The sequence below is a fragment of the Ictalurus punctatus genome, chromosome 9 (genome assembly GCF_001660625.3).
Source record: "Ictalurus punctatus breed USDA103 chromosome 9, Coco_2.0, whole genome shotgun sequence".
Classification (NCBI taxonomy): Eukaryota; Metazoa; Chordata; class Actinopteri; order Siluriformes; family Ictaluridae; genus Ictalurus; species Ictalurus punctatus.
Window position 1 is genome coordinate 2,108,127 of NC_030424.2, and position 19,089 is coordinate 2,127,215.

General features: G+C 42.2%; 1 long non-coding RNA gene across 1 annotated transcript; it reads left to right on the plus strand.

Annotated features, from left to right (window-relative positions):
* The first annotated feature begins 4,057 nt into the window (after nt 1-4,057).
* Nucleotides 4,058-18,490, plus strand: LOC108270324 (uncharacterized). Its single transcript, XR_001813673.3, has 4 exons — nt 4,058-4,278; nt 4,777-4,882; nt 17,009-17,166; nt 17,259-18,490. It is a non-coding gene; the product is annotated as an uncharacterized LOC108270324 (long non-coding RNA).
* Nucleotides 18,491-19,089: the final 599 nt, after the last annotated feature.

Below are 19,089 nucleotides of genomic sequence, written 5' to 3' on the forward strand. Positions count from 1 at the left end.
TACCTATGATCGTCTCTATTTCCAAAGCCTAAAGTGTATGAAAAACATCTAGGCCAAAAACATTATTATAATAATATTCAAGTCTTTTTTGAAAGCATCACTTTTATAAACACGATAAAAGTTCACTCCCTGACCTTAAAGAGCGTTGAGTACTGTTTATGTCTAAATAAATTATTACTTGTTTTTGATGAGGTTGTTTTTTTTTTTTTAAATGGAATAAACGTCCTAATAATCACTACGCTGTTAATAAGTATAACTGATCGAAGGGAAGACTATAGTCGTTTATCGTTTTATATTTCATTTCTTTGTTGTTTTCCCTGAGAGCGTGATGACAATTGGAAAATTGGAAATAATCACATTATAGACTGTATACATGAGGTGGTTATGTTTTGGGGGGTTTTGTTGTTGTTGTTGTTGTTTTGGGGTTGTTGTTTTTTTTTTACATGTGATTACGTGAGCAATAGGAGATCATGTGGAGAAAAAAAAAACCAACAGATCATCTGAGAGATAATCTGAAAACAAATAACCATGAAACCATGTCAATGTCTATTAAGTTTAACATGTAAAGATAAACGAATCATCTGGGAGAAATGCAATAGTAATAATAATAATAATAATAATAATAGTAATAATAGTATGGAAATACATGAATCAGGTGAGAAAGTGACGTGTGAGAAAATGAATCATTTGAAAATAAGTGAATCATATGGTAGGGAAAAATCGTGAAATGAATTGTTAAAAAAAAAAAAAAAAAAAAAAAAGAATCATGTTGGAGAAAATGAATCTTGTATAAATAAATGAATGAAGTTGGGGGAAATTTATAAAACATGACGAACGAATGACGTGGAAATAAATCAAAATCACACGCAGAAATGGAATCATATGAAAATAAACGACTCGTGGAGAATAAATAACGTGATAAATGAAACGTGTAGATATAAATGAGTCACGTGATAAATATCACGTGGAAAATGAGTCGTGGGGGGGGGAATATTGTATAAATAACTGAGTTTTGTCGAAAGAAAGAAATCACATGTGAAAAAGGAATCGTGTGAAAACAAATGAGTCGGGTGAAAAGAAACTCTAGTGTGAAAACGTGAATCGTATGAAAAGAAACGAGTCGAGTGAACAAAAACTCTCATGGGAAAAAGTAATCGTGAAAATCAATGAATCAATCGAAAAACGAATCATCTGGAAAATTCATTGTATGTAAAAAAAAAAAAAAAGAATCACATTCACTCAGACAAAAAAGGTTCCTCAGGGGTTTCTCAGATGGTTCTGCCTGTCCAAATGGGTTCGACTTTGAATCTTTTCTAAAAGGGAAGCCAAGTGCACCGGGTATTCTTCACATGCAAGCTGTGCTGTCAAAAATAGTGCACTATAAAACGAGCAGTGTGTGGGTTTTAGGCACAAAATGTCTAAAATAAGGAGCAAAATACTCTGTATCATTATGTTATGGGAAAATAATCAACGATGGGGTGGTGTGATGAAGCGGGGTCACTAAAACCAACCTGAAGTTGAATATTTTCCCATTTACAGCATGTTCCAAAGTGGTTTATGCCTCTTCGAACCCAGCAATTTATTAGTGTATTAATTTATTCATTACAGAACGCCATGTCGTACTCTTTATCCGTTTATAGTTACTTTAAATACGTTTAACGTTGTGGAGCGCCCATGAAACGAGTTAGTTCCTGTTAACGGTTACGTTATAGCGGCTATAAACAGTCGTTCTCTCACCAGCTTCTCTTCCTTTTTTCTCTCTTAAAGTTAATAAGACAAAAAAAAAAAAAAACATGTTATAGACAAAGTGCAAGACTGAAGACTTTTGCATTGCTGGAAAACGCACCTCTACCTCTGACACTGGAGACTCATTCCAAAAAATGGTTACATAACTGTGCCCACTCAAAAAACAACAACTCTTCTAACAACAATTCTACACAGTTTTTTTTTTTTTTTAATTGTGTTGCGAATATGCACGTTTAATAGAAACCTACTACCGTCAGACCTGCTTAATCAGCACTTCCCGACCAATCCGAATCAAGAATTCAACAGCGCTTTGGTATGAAATATTAGAAGAATGATGTGTGCGATAAGGAATCCTGATGGACTATTATGTCCTCTCCGTTCATCCCCTGTCTGGCGGCCATTTTAAAACTGGAAGTCCCTCTCGGTGATCCCTTTTCGTAGCAGTGGTGCCAACTTTTTCAAGCACTCAGTCAGTACATGTGACTGTTTGAAAAGAAAAATGGCAGCAGAGTGTGACTAAATCAGTTCGCTTGGCAGTCTGAATACAGTTCCGATTCGGTCGATCCCGAGAGAAAGAGACAGAGAAAGAGAGAGAGAGAAATAGAGAGAGAGAGAGAGAGAGAGAGAGAGAGAATGCAGCTTGCAAAACCTGGCATCAGATCGAGAAGTTGAACGCTGCCAAAGACACGCATTTACAACGATTAGCTACCTTTTCAGTCCTGGCCTTTTTTCTCTTATCCGTCCCATAGGTGGTTATCTAATCGGCTGTTTTTGTTTAGAGGAACAGCGCTGTTTGGAAACAATGCCAGGCCTGACATCACTTGAAGCTAGCAGCTTGTGAGGAAAAAAATATCAAAAGGAAAAGTGAGAGAGAGAAAGGGAGCGAGAAATATAGAAAATATATAGAGAGAAACGAGTATGGGTGAGGGGCGTCCTATCAGAGAGACTAATCAGATAAGCTGGGATACACTCACTCACAGAACTTCATAAGCTTTTAATACTTCTAGCTCCATCTACAAGCAGAACCTCCAACGTGTAAGCACAATCTGTGGAGTTCACGTTCCGCACTCGCACCGAGGCTCGACGAGACCTACACGCTAAGAGCTGGAGCCGACAACTCGCACGGATTAAAGGATGGAGAAGGAGATGTGCAGATCTCCAGCAGAAACGCCAGCATCTTGTGTGATAGCGTTTCATCCCAGTTTGGGGTTTGTTGAATCTCTGTATAAGGTCTGTACAGTATAAGGCCCTGAGGAAGAGACAGAGTGTGTGTGTGTGGGGGGGGGGGGGGGGGGGGGGGGGTGAGATAGGTGAGAAAAGGTGAGATAGTAACGTTGCAAGAATTGGACAAAAATAAAATATTGATGTAATGAATAATGCTAATCACCGTGCTCACAATTTGCCACGCAATATATGAAAAACTCTCTCAAACTTTTTTTTTCTGCCCTTCTATCTGATTACTCTCTCTCTATATCTCTGTCTTGGGGTTGCTTTAACAACAATAATAATAATAATAATAATAATAATAATAATAATAATAAAACTAATAAAAACACAACTCTACTAACAAAGTCTGTATTGCCCTCTGAAAAAGATGATGGTGGTGGTGGGGGTGGGTTAAAAAAAAAGAAAAGAAAAGAAAAAAAAGTGAGGGAAAAAAAGTGTCATTTTTAACAACACAAATTATACTGTTTATTCTAAAATCTGTGTGCATATATATAAGGAAATTAATTAAGAAACAAATGAAATTATAATAATTGATCATGAAATGATTAAATGATCCTTATAAATGAAATGTAATTATCCTTACAAAAAAAAACCCTCTAGTTATTCGAATACATTTTTAAACTGAATTTTAATTACTTAGATATATTATTAAAACATAATAAATCATTAAACTTTCTGTTTACACATTATTTTTAACCACAAATTTGTAGCAGCAGCCTTGCATGGAAAAATGCACAATACATGTGGACATGCATATTATTATTAATATTATTATTATTATTATTATAATTAGTAGTAGTAGTAGTAGTAGTAGTTGTAGTAGTAGTAGTAGTAGTAGTAGCAAGGCTTAAGGTTTAGGGGCGGGGCTTAATGTTTAGGGTCGGGGCTACCACGGTGGTGGTGGTGGTGGTGACGTCACATCGGTGCTACTTCTTACTTCCGCATTGTGGAAGTAGTCAATAAACGATAAATAAATCTCTTTTTTTCTTCTTAATTGCGCTGCAACATTGCATTCAATTTAGACTCCTTCCTAATGAAACGGTGCATTATTTTACCCTAAATCCGCCATTTTCCCGATTTCTTTTAGAGACATATGAGGTCGCGCGATATCCAATAGGACGAGTCTAACGTGGTCACGTGATTCAGACGTCACTAATGGTGGCTAGTTACGCCGCTGTGCTTAATTGAAGTTTGTTTCTAACAGAGAAGGAGATATTTAGCAAAGTACGGAAAGACATTTTTTTGTTATACACATGCAAATCGGAGACCAAAAGCGAAGAGAAAGAGGAAAGCAAACAAAATGAGGTAATATTTGTTTTGTTTATTTACTTGCGCCATTTTACTTCTGGTGTTTCCTTGACAACGAACTCAGGTTGGTAAGTGGAATAACTTCGCTTAGTGAAACCTACTAATTAGTTAGTTAGCAGCTTTAATGTATTATTATATATTGTTTCTGTTTTGTTGTAGCGTGGTTAAATGTAAATATTTGCTTTAACGAAAGTCAAACGTTAGAGTCACGTGACTGGCTTTGCTCCTGTCATGGCCGCCGCGCGAGTGTTTCATACAGTGCTGTGATGAGCCGTGGGTGCCAATATTTTTGCGTGTGAATGACTTGCCAGGACGTGTTGAAGTTAACCTTCAACCTGCAAGTGTAGACCGTAGTAGACACGACCTGCCATACCAGGTCTACTGTATTAAAGGAAACACATTAAATATGTTCATAATGAGAGATTTTCGGGTTGTTTATTGATTCTGCTGCTAATTTGTTGTTTGGTGTTATGTTTCTGTTATTCCTGTGAGAAGTTTGAGGTTGTGTGCGGCTCTGACGTCACAAAGAGACGGTAAAGACTTGAAGCGAGGCCAGCGGCCAGAAGAAAAACGGATGTTCTGGACAGACCGTGAAGTTTAGGTGAGTTCATTTCACCTTTTTTAAATGGCCGTTGAATTAGAATGATTAGAATTTACTCTCAATAACGACACTTCCTTAAGTGAATTCGGAGCAGTTTGGTCAAAGATGCTTACAATTTATAGTCCCTGTTTAATAGGAGGTAGAAGAGTGGCATTGTGGGTAATGTAGGGAACCCTTAAGGGACCATAAATGTAAAAAAAAAATAAATAAATAAACAATAGACTAACACGTCGATGATAGAATTTGAAGCGAAAACTCGGGATTTCATTACAAAATTAATCTTGGATGCCATTAAAGACTCTAAAGATTATTGCAAGTCATTCAAGATGGATTCTTCCTTTAATGCAGGTGCAAATACTTTATTTCGAAAAGCAACATGAATCGCAAACAGCAGACACTTTGCTTCTATTTTTCAATATTGTCCAGCAACGGATCGTGTCGGGCTTCACGTTACATTTTTCTGGCCCTGAAATAAGCCCCGCCCCTTCCCTGCCAGACAAAACAGACCTGCTTACTTACACACACACACACGTTACCTTATAAGGCAACTCATGAGGTGTGCACATTTTAGATATAGAGTACAAGAGAATTACTTGGGTGGAGGAAAAGTTTGTTAATGCTTTCGTTGCAGTTTTATTGCAATTCATCTCACAGGCAGCAGAGGGCTCTGAAAAAATACAGACTGCTCCTTTAAACAGTTCAGCACTCAGTGTATGTGGAGATTAGCGCTTTTGGGGATACATAATACATAAAGAAACACATGTTCGCACACATGTAGATGCGCTCACACACTCGCACGCGCACGGCTTTTATCCAGACACGCTTGCCGATGTTGAATAATGGTGTCCTCTTTGGGAAGCGGCAGTTCCGGCCTTATTGCTTCCCATCCAGCTCCATCAGCACTTTAGAAGATTAAGTTCTAGCTTCCCTTATCGCCGCCGGCTCTGTGCTCCCGGCTGTGCGTTGGCTCTCGCAGACCCGGCCACGTCCCCCTTTCTCCGCAGCTGCCTCACCCCGCCGTCTCCACAGGACCTTAATTCGGCCTCTTCTTTCGCTCCTATCTGCTTGTTTCACGTTTTTTCCCTCTCCGGCTGCTCAATTCATCACCGCAGGATCAAAGGAGAAGGGCCTCGCCATCACTGAACGTTATCAGCCATCTCAATGTCGTCCCCGGTGCAGGACACAGAGAGACAGCAGGTTTATAGAGAGATGTACAGATCCATCAGTTGACCTTTTCAGCCCCGAAAGCATGCTGCATGTAGTGGAAATGTACTGCCTCGCACGTGAGCAAACGTTAATCCGTTATCAATAGTACACCTGCCCTTAATTATGCAGAGGTGACTGATAAATTAGCATAGGCGGAATCGCGATTATCTCTCCGATCCATCCTCTATCTGGAATTAAAATCAATCTCGCCAGAAGATTACATGATGCACCAAGCCCTAAAAAAAAAAGGGGGGGGGGGGGGGGGGTGCCGAACACAAATACAGCACACACGCGCGTCATGGCTCGCAGCATATCTGTCATATCTCCTCCCAAAACGAGATTACAGCATGATTAGATTCAGCACATTGACACGGCACAGCAACGTGCAGCTGGAATCGCGTTTCGAGACGTTCTGCGTATTGACCAGGTCGCGCTCCGAGTTCTCTGTCCCTGCTGCTGCGGATCACAGGTCAGACACGTCTCATTAATTATGCTCTCGCACATTAACTGCCTACCACTGCCCTCTTCTGGCTGAACGATCACCTTTACTGTGAGGGGGGGAAATGAAAATGAATAAAAAAGATTGTTTAAGTCTCAAATATGCCAGAAATTCATCGGTAAGCAATTGAGCAAGAACTAACCTTTTACTGCTCAGGTATACACTTAGACATGTATATTGTTCCCCCGAATCATTCCATTAGTTCGAAGGCGCTCCGTGAGAGGATCTGTTTTATATGTGGAATATTTAGTGCATTAAATCGGAAAAAATATGAATAAGGACGTATGGTATGTGTGGGTTCCAGTCTGTGTATCTTTAACTAGCACCGTCTTGTTAGAATATTCCTATTTGGAAACTTGGTTAGCCCTTCAATGCATAAATGATTTCATTAATTAGAATGAAACATCCGGTTTCTCTGGAAGTGTCGCGTTCTACACTCGGTTTTTATTGTATTTTTTATATATGAGAACATAAGTGAGGCTCAATTTGGATTTCACCGGCGAAGTGCACTTTCCGCAGTCAGCCCTACACCAGGAGATGCTCCGGTGTCGGAACGCATCTCCGTCACCCACTCACCCGTTCCCTCCATCCTGACCTAAAAACAAAGTTGTGCGGTGTTCGGGCTGACCGGTGGAGGAATGACAGGAGCTGGACGCTCAGGTGGACACACCGGAGAGGCGAGCGGCGCTCAAGACGAGATGGGTTGTGGCACGCCGGATCTCCAGCCGGCCAACTAGCTTCGCTGTCAGGACAATTGTCTGAAGATCATGCAGAGGGGGGGAGAGAAGAAAAGAAAAAAGAAGTGGGATATGTGAGAAGAGAGAAGGCGGAGGGTGAGATATAGAGGAGGCTCATCTATAAAAACCCCTTTCATACATGCAACAGAAAACGTTCCAGCAATTTGTGGAACACGATGAGCCGGACTCAGAATAAGTGGGAAGTTTCTAGTGCATTTCCCAGCAATGTTCCGCCTGAATTCATAGCGAATAACCAGAACATTTCCGGGTAAGATGCAGCAGCGTGTATTACAAAGTACTCGAGCGTTTATCTTCCGAGTCTTTTCTGCTTCTGTGCAGTTTATCTTTTTTTTTTTTTTTTTTTTTTAAATGTAAGATAGGTGAATCTGAGATAAATAAAAAATACGTTGCTGCCTTTTCAATATGTGACCCAGAGCTGTGCAATACATTAGCAAAACATTAACCCAAACCACAACAACCTTCAGAAAAAATGTTGAGCTTGCAATACCAGGACCAGACCACTAGGGGCAGAAATTAGTTACACAGCTAGCTATTACAGCTAGCATTTAACCATGTGTTTTCTTGTCCTAAGAGCGTCCGCAGGTCTGAGTGTGTGACTGGATTGGGTCGGTTAGAGGTCAAGGACATGCACGCATAGCTTCTCTGTATAAATATTCAGATTTTAAACTTGACCTTTTGAACATATACCAGTTGTCCATTATAATCTAGTGCTATATTACCTAATATGATTTACATATAAATGGAGTTTTGTATATTTAAAAAAAAAAAAATGTGCCATGGGTGGCGCTACTGCCTCGCAGCTCACCAGTTCAGGGTCAGCGATTCAATCATGAGTTACTCAAGTCATGTCTTGGTGATGTGTGGGTTTCCTCCAGGTTCTCTGGTTTCCTCCCACCTCCCAAAAACATGCAGGTAGGTGGAACGGTGGAATGTGTGAATGATCCAGGAAGCGGGATGTCAAACCATAATATGAAAAGATGGATTAAAAAAAAAGCTCAAATGATTTGGTTAATGAGGAAGCAGGAACAGGAAGTAGGGAACTTGTAGGCTTGAAGTGCACTCCGTAAAGAACGAGCGTCTCCACCCACTCCGTGCTCCGTGCTCTAGGAGTTGTTTTGTTCATGTGAAAGTCAGAAAAATCCGGCTCGCGAGACGTCAAAAAAAAAAACCCAGACACACACTTCCAAATATTGTCTCTCGCCGCTCCAGCATGCCGTTTTCAGTTTCTTCCTCGTATATATATTGATCTCAAGATAGACACAAATTCATTTTTACCCCCTTCTGTCTGTGTACAAGTGAAGAGATTGTAATACTCTTTGGTTATTAGAAAAACACACAGTGCAGGAACAACGACCGCGCCAGCTCTGAACACCAGCCAGAATTCTATTACAGGAAGCCCGCATCAGATACAATGAAGTATTTTCAAGGGATCTCGAGACAACAAAGTATATAAAAATGCCATAAATAAAAAATGGCAGACAATCTTAAGAGCATTAGAAGTTTGTTTCACTTCAAGGCGAGGCCACTTGGGACTTTCACGCCACTAATTATTCATAAAAATAAAATGCCATATTAGTTTGTCTCGATCTAATTTAATTTAGACTTTGCCCCCCCCCCCCCCCCCCCCCCCCCCTTATGAGGCAGTTTGGCAGGACAAATGTGATGTTTTTTTATGACATGGCCCTAAATAATGAGGCAGGCAGGTGTGTGAGTGGATGGATTGTTTGGTGGGTAGTTAGATGGATGGTTGGGTGGATGGGTGGTTAGGTGGGTGGGTGAGTGGATGGATGGTTAGGTGGGTGGCTGGCTGGCTAGACGGATGGATGGATGGTTAGGTGGGTGGGTGGCTAGACGGACGGATGGATGGTTAGGTGGGTGGGTGGCTAGACGGACGGATGGATGGTTAGGTGGGTGGGTGGCTAGACGGATGGATGGATAGGTGGGTGGATGGATCAGTTAGGTGGGTGGGTGGCTAGACGGATGAATCGGTTAGGTGGGTGGATGGATCGGTTAGGTGGGTGGGTGTATCGGTTAGGTGGGTGGGTGGATGGATTGGTTAGGTGGGTGGTTAGGTGGGTGGGTGGATGGATGGTTGGGTGGGTGGATGGATTGGTTAGGTGGGTGTATGGATTGGTTAGGTGGGTGGATGGATGGATGGATTTTGTTGGGTGGATGGATGGATGGTTGGTTGGTTGGGTGGGTGGATGGATGGATTGGGTGGATGGATTGGTTAAGTGGGTGGATGGATTGGTTAGGTGGGTGGATGGATGGATTGGTTAGGTGGATGGATGGATGGTTGGGTGGATGGATGGATTGGTTAAGTGGGTGGATGGATTGGTTAGGTGGGTGGATGGATAGTTAAGTGGGTGGATGGGTTGGTTAAGTAGGTGGGTGGGTGGATGGATGGATGGATGGATTGGTTAAGTGGGTGGGTGGATTGGTTAGGTGGGTGGATGGATGGATGGATGGTTGGGTGGGTGGATGGATTGGTTAGGTGGGTGGATGGATGGATGGATGGTTGGGTGGGTGGATGGATTGGTTAGGTGGGTGGATGGATGGATAGGTGGGTGGGTGGATGGATGGATAGGTGGGTGGGTGGGTGGATGGATTGGTTAGGTGGGTGGGTGGATGGATGGTTGGGTGGGTGGATGGATTGGTTAGATGGGTGGATGGAAGGATGGATTGCTTATGTGGGTGGTCTCTCTATGATGTTTAACGTGATTGTCGAACATAGAATAGATTTTCAGTGTGTGTCCGTGCATACGTATGCCGTCTTTTAATAGGCAGGTTTTTTTTTGGGAGCAAATATGGATTCTGGAGTGGTCAATGCAGAACAATAATTCTGCATCCTTGAATGTTTTCTATATCTATTTGGATGGATATTTGAGGACGATATTAAAGGAGCCATCTATGGGTAAGTTTTAACCTCCTGGCAGATACAGCCACATTTTGGGCTGGAACTTGGCGAAGTGTCATCCATCTTCAAACAAGCCTTAAAGCATCAGTGATCCATCTTCTTGTCTACTTCCAAACTTGTGTTAATGATGATGGTGATGATCATAATTATGTCTATAAGTCTGTTCCTGTTCGCTTGTTATAGTAGCTAAAAAGAGTCACTCCTTCACCAGCCACTCTTAACCCCCCCCCCAATAGTTAAGACCAAAAACAATCAGCTTGTCATTTTACCGACAAACAGGAAAGACTTTCCCATGTCGGAAAACTTGGTTACAGTCTTGCCTCTGACTGTTTACAAAGCGCCGACACTGGAGACTCCTTCCATGAATGCTGAATAAACATATCCTCCCAGAAAATGTCAACACATCCACACATTTTTAAATGCAAGTCCCTGTTGTTACTTCTTGTTGTTATAGAAACAATATTAGTACAAGCATTTTAATATACACCTGTGATTTGTAACTGAGCCTCCTGTCGTCGTTGCCATTACAGGAAATGAATCCGCACCTTCTGACCAATCAGATTACATAATCGTGATCGTTTTGTTAACGATCAGTGGCTGTTCATACCTATTTCACAGGAAGAACGGATAACAACCCGGTTCAGCAGAGCGCCACGCTCGCAGGCTTTGACAGGGAGGGAGAGGGGGCCACGAGCTGCCGGAGACGTCCTCCGAGTCACAGACACGCACCTTGTTAAGGCTGTTAGGATCAACGCCATGATTGATCTACATGTCAGATCCTTAAGTGAAGCTCCAGTCTAGAGCTCATTTTACACCCCGAGGTCAATTAAGAGCTGCAGAGGTGAAGGAGGAAGCCGGGCTGGTGGTGCCTTTGTCTCGCGCTTGGGCTCTCTCCGAGAGCGAGATCTCAGCCCTACCACCCACCTTTACACATCCGTGCTGCCTCATTTGCCTGTCCTTCTTCACTCATCATGGGGGAGGGTTTGGCCCTCAAGGACAGTATTATGTATCTTACATATCTTACATGCGTGTGAAGCAGGAGTCCGGGCAAATCCGCACGCATACAAATGAGGGACAAGGACACTTGTTTTTGAACATGTTTCTTTTTTTATTAGCGCATGCAGAATGAGTGTGTTCTACAGGAATAAGCAGATGGTCCTGCATTAGCCTATTTAAGGCCGTTCCATCGCTGACAGACGGAAAAGAACGTCTTCGCGTCTTCCCGTCTTCCCGGCATTAAATATAGATGCTGTCGGATTAACATATCACAAGAGAGCGTGATTAATGGGAAGTTTGACTCCCTAGCGCTGCTCCTTATTCCATCACTAGCAGGTTAATGGGCTTTGATTTCATTCAGATCATCCTTTACCCATCAACCTAACCATCCGCTCTTAACAGGAAGAGGGGTTTTCCCACCGCGCCATCCACGACTACAGCCTCGGAGTACAAATGAGAAAGCGTCTTGAACGTCAGCTTTGCTTTGAATCTCGATACGACGATGATCTCTTGACCGATTTTCATGTAAACGGTTTCTTTTATCCGCATATTAGCGTCGAATCCGCGTCCCCGATAAATGGCGTGTCGCTACCCTCAAACCACCTCCTTTCTCCTTGAAAGACATGCCCAGAAAGGGTTAAAGCCCCTTCCCCCTGACTTTGCCTCCCTCTCCGTCGAGCCCTCTCTCTCTCTCTCTCTTTCTTTTTTTTTTTTCTGTCTCCCTGCATCCATTTGCAAATGATCTCGCTTGTCTGCATATTGTCACATGCAGCCTGCCCGCACATTCATCAACTGTCGGCCGGCGCTCGGCGGCGCCCCCCGCGCCCTCCACACTTAATTGTTCCTACTCTGACCTGCGAGAATAGAGAATGATGTCCCCCTCTCTCGCGCCGGTGCGGGGCGACGAGAATTAACAACTCTGCAGGGATGGACGCACCATCTCTCTCTCCGATATTACTATATAACTCAGGAGGCACACATGAAGGGAAAAAAAACAAAAACATAGAGTTGAGACAGTCTTGCAGTCTATTGGGTCTACGTGTTACAGATCCGGACGGACAGTCTCCATTTTCTTCCTCCAGATTTGATTCCGTATATCGACGCACTTTTTTTTTTTTTTTTCTTTAAACAGGAAGTCCGAATGATTTCATGTTGACAAGTTTGACAGCCAGTATTATTTGCGTTGGATCCTGCTGGATCTAAACTTAATTGATGGTAGCTTAGCGAACATGCTAAATATGGAGAACACTGAATAGCTTAGCAGGAGCCTTTGTTTAACTGTGAAGGTTTTTTTTTTCCCCCCACTGCTGCCTTCACCCACGCCTGTCCACTTTAATCAGAACGATAGTCTAGACAATGGGAGCCCATGTGGTGGTGTCTTTTTGGAGTTGTGCCATACATGTTTGTTAGCTTCAGCAGCACCTGAAGTGACCAAGAGCTTCAGGTCGTTACCAGAAGGTCTGAATGGTAGATAAAACACGGAAGCACCATCGGTGTATAAAGATGGATCGCATTTCCAATCAGCCCCAAGTTGGTAAAACACTGGTACTGTAGAGTAAGACCTACAGTATTACTGTCACCCCCCAGGGGTGAGACATGTATGTTCTAGAGAGCATTTCATCGGACGAACACAAGACTAGTACAGAATGAGCCATCAAATAAATTTTCCCCTGTGAGAATCTCTCTCCCAGATTTTTTCTAGATGTACGGTTATATTAGCGTCTACAACGGATGTAAGGCGCCACACGGATATGCCATCCGCATGTACGTGGACTCGCACGGCCCGGGCTTGTTTCTCTCCGTGTCGAGACTCGCGTTTCACGTTCTCCCACACATCACGCCGACTTCTAAACAACGCCGCCGCATTCGCTACGACAAGGCATCAATTATAAATGGTTTCACTGTTGCAAAATACTATTTCCAGTCGCCTTAAATGGGATTAAAAATTAAATGCGACTGAAAAGGAATAGGAAAGCAGCATGAACTCCTGCTACTTTCAAGCAGAACCGCTTGGGCCAGTGGGGAGCAGAACAGGGGCTGTTTTTAGGCGAGAGATGTTCATGCGAGGCCACGCAATGCCAAAAATCAAAACCTTTGATGGCGGGTCTCTGAGCAGATATCCAGCAAATATTTACCCAAGTTAAGCCTGCAGTGCATAAACAAGCACGTCTTAAAAAGTGCTACTTTTAAAAAAAAATAAATAAATAAAGCCAAAGGGGGAAAATGAGGTTCATAATTCACTATGAGGTGCTGATAGGAAGAGTAACTTGTGTTCGGATACCCTGCATGAGCTGGGCAGAAGAGAAAATCATGTTCTCGTTGTAGGTATGAGTTCACGGTTTTAACTCTTAAACAGCACAGCGCGAGAGAAGAGAGAAAAGCAAGTGCTCCTGTTTGTCCAGTCAGCTCCTTTTTAGTTTTAAAGGATGTCCAGCAGGAGAAAGTGAAGACGGCCAAAGCACTTCATTACGGAATTATTATTATTATTATTATTATTATTATTACATACAATTCTGCCTTTAATCTTTGTGTCGCACCTCATAGCTGGGTCTGATGTTATTGCTGTGAGGTGAGGAAGAGCTCTGCAACGATCTCTTGTTCCTTTTTTTGAGTTGGATGATTGGATTGTCAATTGGACAGATTAGTTGTATGATTGGTTGGATGGATGGATGGATGGATGGATGGATGAAAGGATGGTTAGTAGATTTGAAGAGTGGTTGGGTGGGTGGATTTTGGTAGTTGGATGGAGGGATGAATGGATTGATGGATGAATTAAAGGCTGTATGGTTGATTGGACTTGCGGATGGTTGATTGGATGGATGGGTTGTTAGGATGAATGGATGGATAGTTGATTGGACTTGTGGATGATTGATGGGTGGATGGTTGATTGGATGGATGAATAGTTCATTGGACAAGTGGATGGTTGGATCGATAGAGCGATGGTTTATTTGGACAAAATGATGGTACGCTCTGGATGTTTTATGGATACAAATATTCATCTCTATTTATCTTTTTCCTCTGTCTGAAACATTTAATTCTCATGATCTCTCACTCACACACCACATAAATATGCCATTTAGTTCCCCCCCCCCCACACATACAACCCCCTGAACACACACACGTAGCACTGGCAGCTCTGATCTACAGTCAGTAATGTCTTTAAATAAATTCGCACACTTTACAGAAAAGCAAATCCAGGCCTTTAGAATGTTCATTTATAAACCGTGAATCATTTCAGTACACGGTAGATGTTTAGACTGCACCTCATACCTCCTGAAAAGTCGATGTTCTCGAGAGAAACGCAGCTGACGTGCAGGAGACGAGAGGAAGTACGAATGCTTAATGGCGACCACTTCAAACAAACAGTCAGCAGGTGCCGTTGCAGTTCAAGCGCTTTTTATATGTTACTGTTAGCATGAGAACCATTTTAAACGGTCTGCAAGAAACCACAGGCCGTGTACAGTCCAACAACATCTCACCTTTACAGACTCAAAGCGCCGCCCAAAGCGGAGAACGCTCCAACCGCTACTGTGACAGCCTTAAGACTTTCAGTGCTATTAAGGGCTCTACTTACTGTTCTCACTGTAATCATAAGATTTTCACCCGTTAAAGACGCCAAATTTAATCGCACGCAGCCTGATCTGTGGTTTGCGGCGATACTACACCTACACACGTTTCCAGTTCTCTCACGCTTCGGCGGTTACGTGGTAACGGCAAGCTGTAGTGCCGTGGTAGCACCGAAAGTGGCCAGCTGTTCTATTGTGAAACAAAAGCAACATAACTTTTTTCTTTTTTTTTTTTGTTTTAAATTACATGCATAGCATCATCATAATTACTCATCAAAGCACTTTTGAATGCTTGAAAAACCTTTAATCGATCCGAGGGTTGTAGAAGGACTTGTATGGAAACCGCTCCACAAACAGGTTTATGAAACGTCTTCGAATGGTATACGATCTGCTCATACGGAATTGTTTGTTGTCGTCGTTGTAACTTAATCACCGTTGTGGTGAAATCATGCTGTGATGTCACGCTGCCACACCTTGGCTGGAAAGTGTCACTGTTTCTCCCACGACACTGTAAAATGGATGCCAATGAGAAGACTCCCGAGAAGACTCCCGATTCCTGAAGATGAACGCGTAAAGTTATTTCCGACGTACATGGCGACCTGACGTAACCCGCCCCTGAACTGCAGAAGAACTTCCATTAATACACAATGATGAGAACTTGGCTCAATGAAAATGGAGGGGGGGACCCTTTTCACTCAGCTGTCAGATCACACTTTGTCAAAACAGGGAATCGGATTCACGTAAACATCTGATGTCGGGACTCGGACACACACGCCGACCTCCGACCCTCCGCCCCGACAGCTTTGCGTTCTCGGATATATCGGTAAATACGCGCGTGACAATAGGGTTTCCGTTCAAATGCACTCGTATGCAGTGTATATTAATAGAGCGGGTGTTTTATTCATGAGCCGGATTACTTTGGTGCAGGCCGAGGAGGCAGCGCACACTCCTGCTCTCAGATGTGACGCGAGCACTCCTAACCACACCGGACAAGTGCGGCGCTGCCCCCGTTTACCACTGCCCACCCTCCTGCCCATTATAATAATCTATTCAAGGATTAAAGGGGGTTTTTTATCTCCAAGCCCATGAATAATGAATGCCGTATTTCATAATTTAATTGCCCCGAATTAAATGATTCAAGATAATGTTTCTTTTATAAATTTGTAATGGTGGTAAGGGGCAAGAAAAAAAAAAAAATACATTAGGTAAAACCCAAAGCCTTGTTCTCATCACTGGAGGAAGACAATGGACCCGTGACCTTATGTCACCGTCAAAAACGACAGACGGTGTCGCGGAGGACCTTAACGTCTTCAGGTGAAAACGGCGGGGGATTTTAATCTGTCCGTCAGAGTGAGAGAGAGAGGTTTCTGCATAGTCCTGATGGAATCCACCAAGGAGACGTTCGTGGAGAGATGAAGGATTTTGAGAGAGGTATAGATCAAGGAGTCTTCTAACAGCGCTAACGTAAACGCGAGCCGTTCTGACTAAAAATCTTCAAAAGCGAAACAACGCAGGAAGTTAAAGCTAGCCGGGTGGCACAATGAGCAGATGAGAGCTACATTTAAGATTGAACGGCTATACTTTAACGTTTATTTGTCATTATGTTAGGTTATGTGGAGCGTGCACCGTATAAGTTCCTGGGTATGAGCCGTTACTATAGCAACGATAACGTATTACAACGAGCGCGTTCAGCTTAACCCCGCTTCACGTTACAGACGGAACTACCGGTGCCGTGTTTATGAAAGTAACGCACACCTTCTGACCAATCAGATTTGAGTATTCAACCTGCTGTGGAATAAGTAAGGGGTTGGGCTGTGCTAAGACATGACATGGTTAAAGTACAGTTAGTGTTACCAGTATTTTGTTACGCTTATGCTTGGGAAATCACACTGGTGTTACTTTTTTTATTTTTATTTTTTAAAATGTATTTACTAACAAATGACTTGTAGCTTGTAGTTACGTCAATATCGTGAAACGTCCGAAGATCAAGTCGGTTCCCGTTCTCACTCACGTTATAGCAGCCTTTCCCTTTCACCAGCCGCTCTTTCCCCACCCCCTTCTCGTGAAGTTAAGACGACAGCATGTCATGTTACCGAAAAGAGAAACCTTGAAATATCAAAAATTACGTGTTTATTTTGTTAAATAACATTTTTAAATCCACTCATTATTAGTGTTGGATCACAGGTCTCCTGTGAACGAGCGCATCGATAAGCGAGGGAGTTGTAGCTGCACTTCCAGAAAAACGAATCAACATCCGACCAATCAGAATCGAGAATTATGAACGATGGCTGTTCGAAGCAAGGCGATGGAAGAAAAAGCGAGGAAAAAAAAAAAGACGACGTGTAGGTTAATAAAATTACATTTTAACAAGTACAGCTTTAAATATGATGTAGTTAATCTGCCGTGTTTGTTTTCTCTCCCCCTCCCCTCCCAGATCCACGTATTCTGCGGTACAGAAGGTCCAGCTCAGCGTTCATCAACCACATCCACACCAGGTTTCAAGAAGTCTTTTATTGTGTTTAAAGCTTACGTTATCCGTACATCTCTGCGTGTCATACAGGCTATAAGAACCAAAAAAAAAAAAACCATTCCCGGACAGATGGAATTTGTGATCCATCAACATTCATCAGGCTCCAGCTGTAACGTTTAAAAAGCAGCTCAAAACACGTCCCTTCACTTTAGCGCTTAATTTATTTATTTATTTATTTATTTTCAAAATAGTTGGAGTTATTTTCTTTTTTTAACTCAAAGTGAAACTGATCTGGTAAATTAAAGTTTAGTATATTTACTTATTTGTATAATGCGTGTTTGATAGATACTGTAAAGCACTATATTTGAGCTGCGTTATAAATGCATGAGATGCACTATATAAAATTATTAATGAGAACAACTGTAAGAAGGAAAAAAAAAAGACAAACAAACCCCTCTAGTTTTGGAACTTTTAAAGTGTGCTGAAGTCCTGCACAGGAAACCGTTTTTAAGGCTTAAAGAGAACCACAGACATTAGAGATGTGATGAGTTTGGCTCGTGATGTAAACAAACTGATAACGGCGACGTTTTATAAACGTGGAAGAAGTTATTCCGTCACGAGGAAACCACTCGTTAACGAGATCTATTCAGAACGACGACGCGATTCGAACTACGCTCACAGCAAGACTACCTCAGTCGTTCTAAAGTAATCCCTAAACCTTCGTAAGGTTCGATCACAGTATGTCAAACAATCCGAACAGAGAGGAAAAAATATATACATATACACACACAGAGACTGTTCCCAAAGTGCAACCACACCAAAAATATCCTCAGCTTCTTCTTCTTTTCTTCCTCCTCAGATAAATGTCCTACTGAAAAGACCAGGACTCCTCATAACGATTAATCCAGGAAGCAAAGCAGGATCCAGAACATTCAAAAAAGAAAAGCGATTGTCTAACACGTTAACAGAAGTAATAGTTTCGTGCAAAAAAAGGAGGATAAACGTACACGATTTTTCACTTGTACCAAATGTAGCTGATTAGCGAAGACGTGTTTAGTGTTGGACGTTTGGGTCGTTAGTTTGGAACCTGAGCTGCAAGGATAATGTAGCGAACAAGTAATACAAGTTACAATACGATACGGTTTAGCTGAATTGGCAATGAAACAAAAACGCGTTTCCAGCTATAAACACACGGGGGAGTTTTACAGAGTCACCCTGACCCGTCAAAAGCAAAATAATAGACGTGCATTAACAAATCGATTTTAATATCCAGTATGTATGTGAAGATGTATTTCGTAGTCTTTTATTTTTTAGTGTATCGAGAGTCTATGGTGTATTTGTTTGATGATAAAGGGGCGTAGTAGATAATGGCTCAAATTTAGCCTATTACCCAAAAACCCCACTAACGACTGGAGATTAAGCCCCGCCTCCCAAAGACTGCGGGAGTTCTGTACACGACTTTTCCATACACTTTACCCTTAAAACTTCAAAAACTAAACTTATTTATTTAAACGAGATGAAGTATCTTCGGCGTGGAGGTGGAGTTTGAAACGGTTAAGTGTTTGTTTTGTAATAAGCTACGGCGTGCGTACCGCACGACGTTAACCTCGTGGATATAAGCTTGCCTCACTAAAAACACTAAGCATGCTACATTTCAGGTAAAAGGAAACATTGTGTACATTTGAAACAAAACATTTCTTTAAGTAAATGCCAGCCTCCTTGAGGAGCAATAAACACACGTCTGATCGAGTTAACCAAGTCTTACTGAATCCTGAAAACCAGATCCATAGGTCCG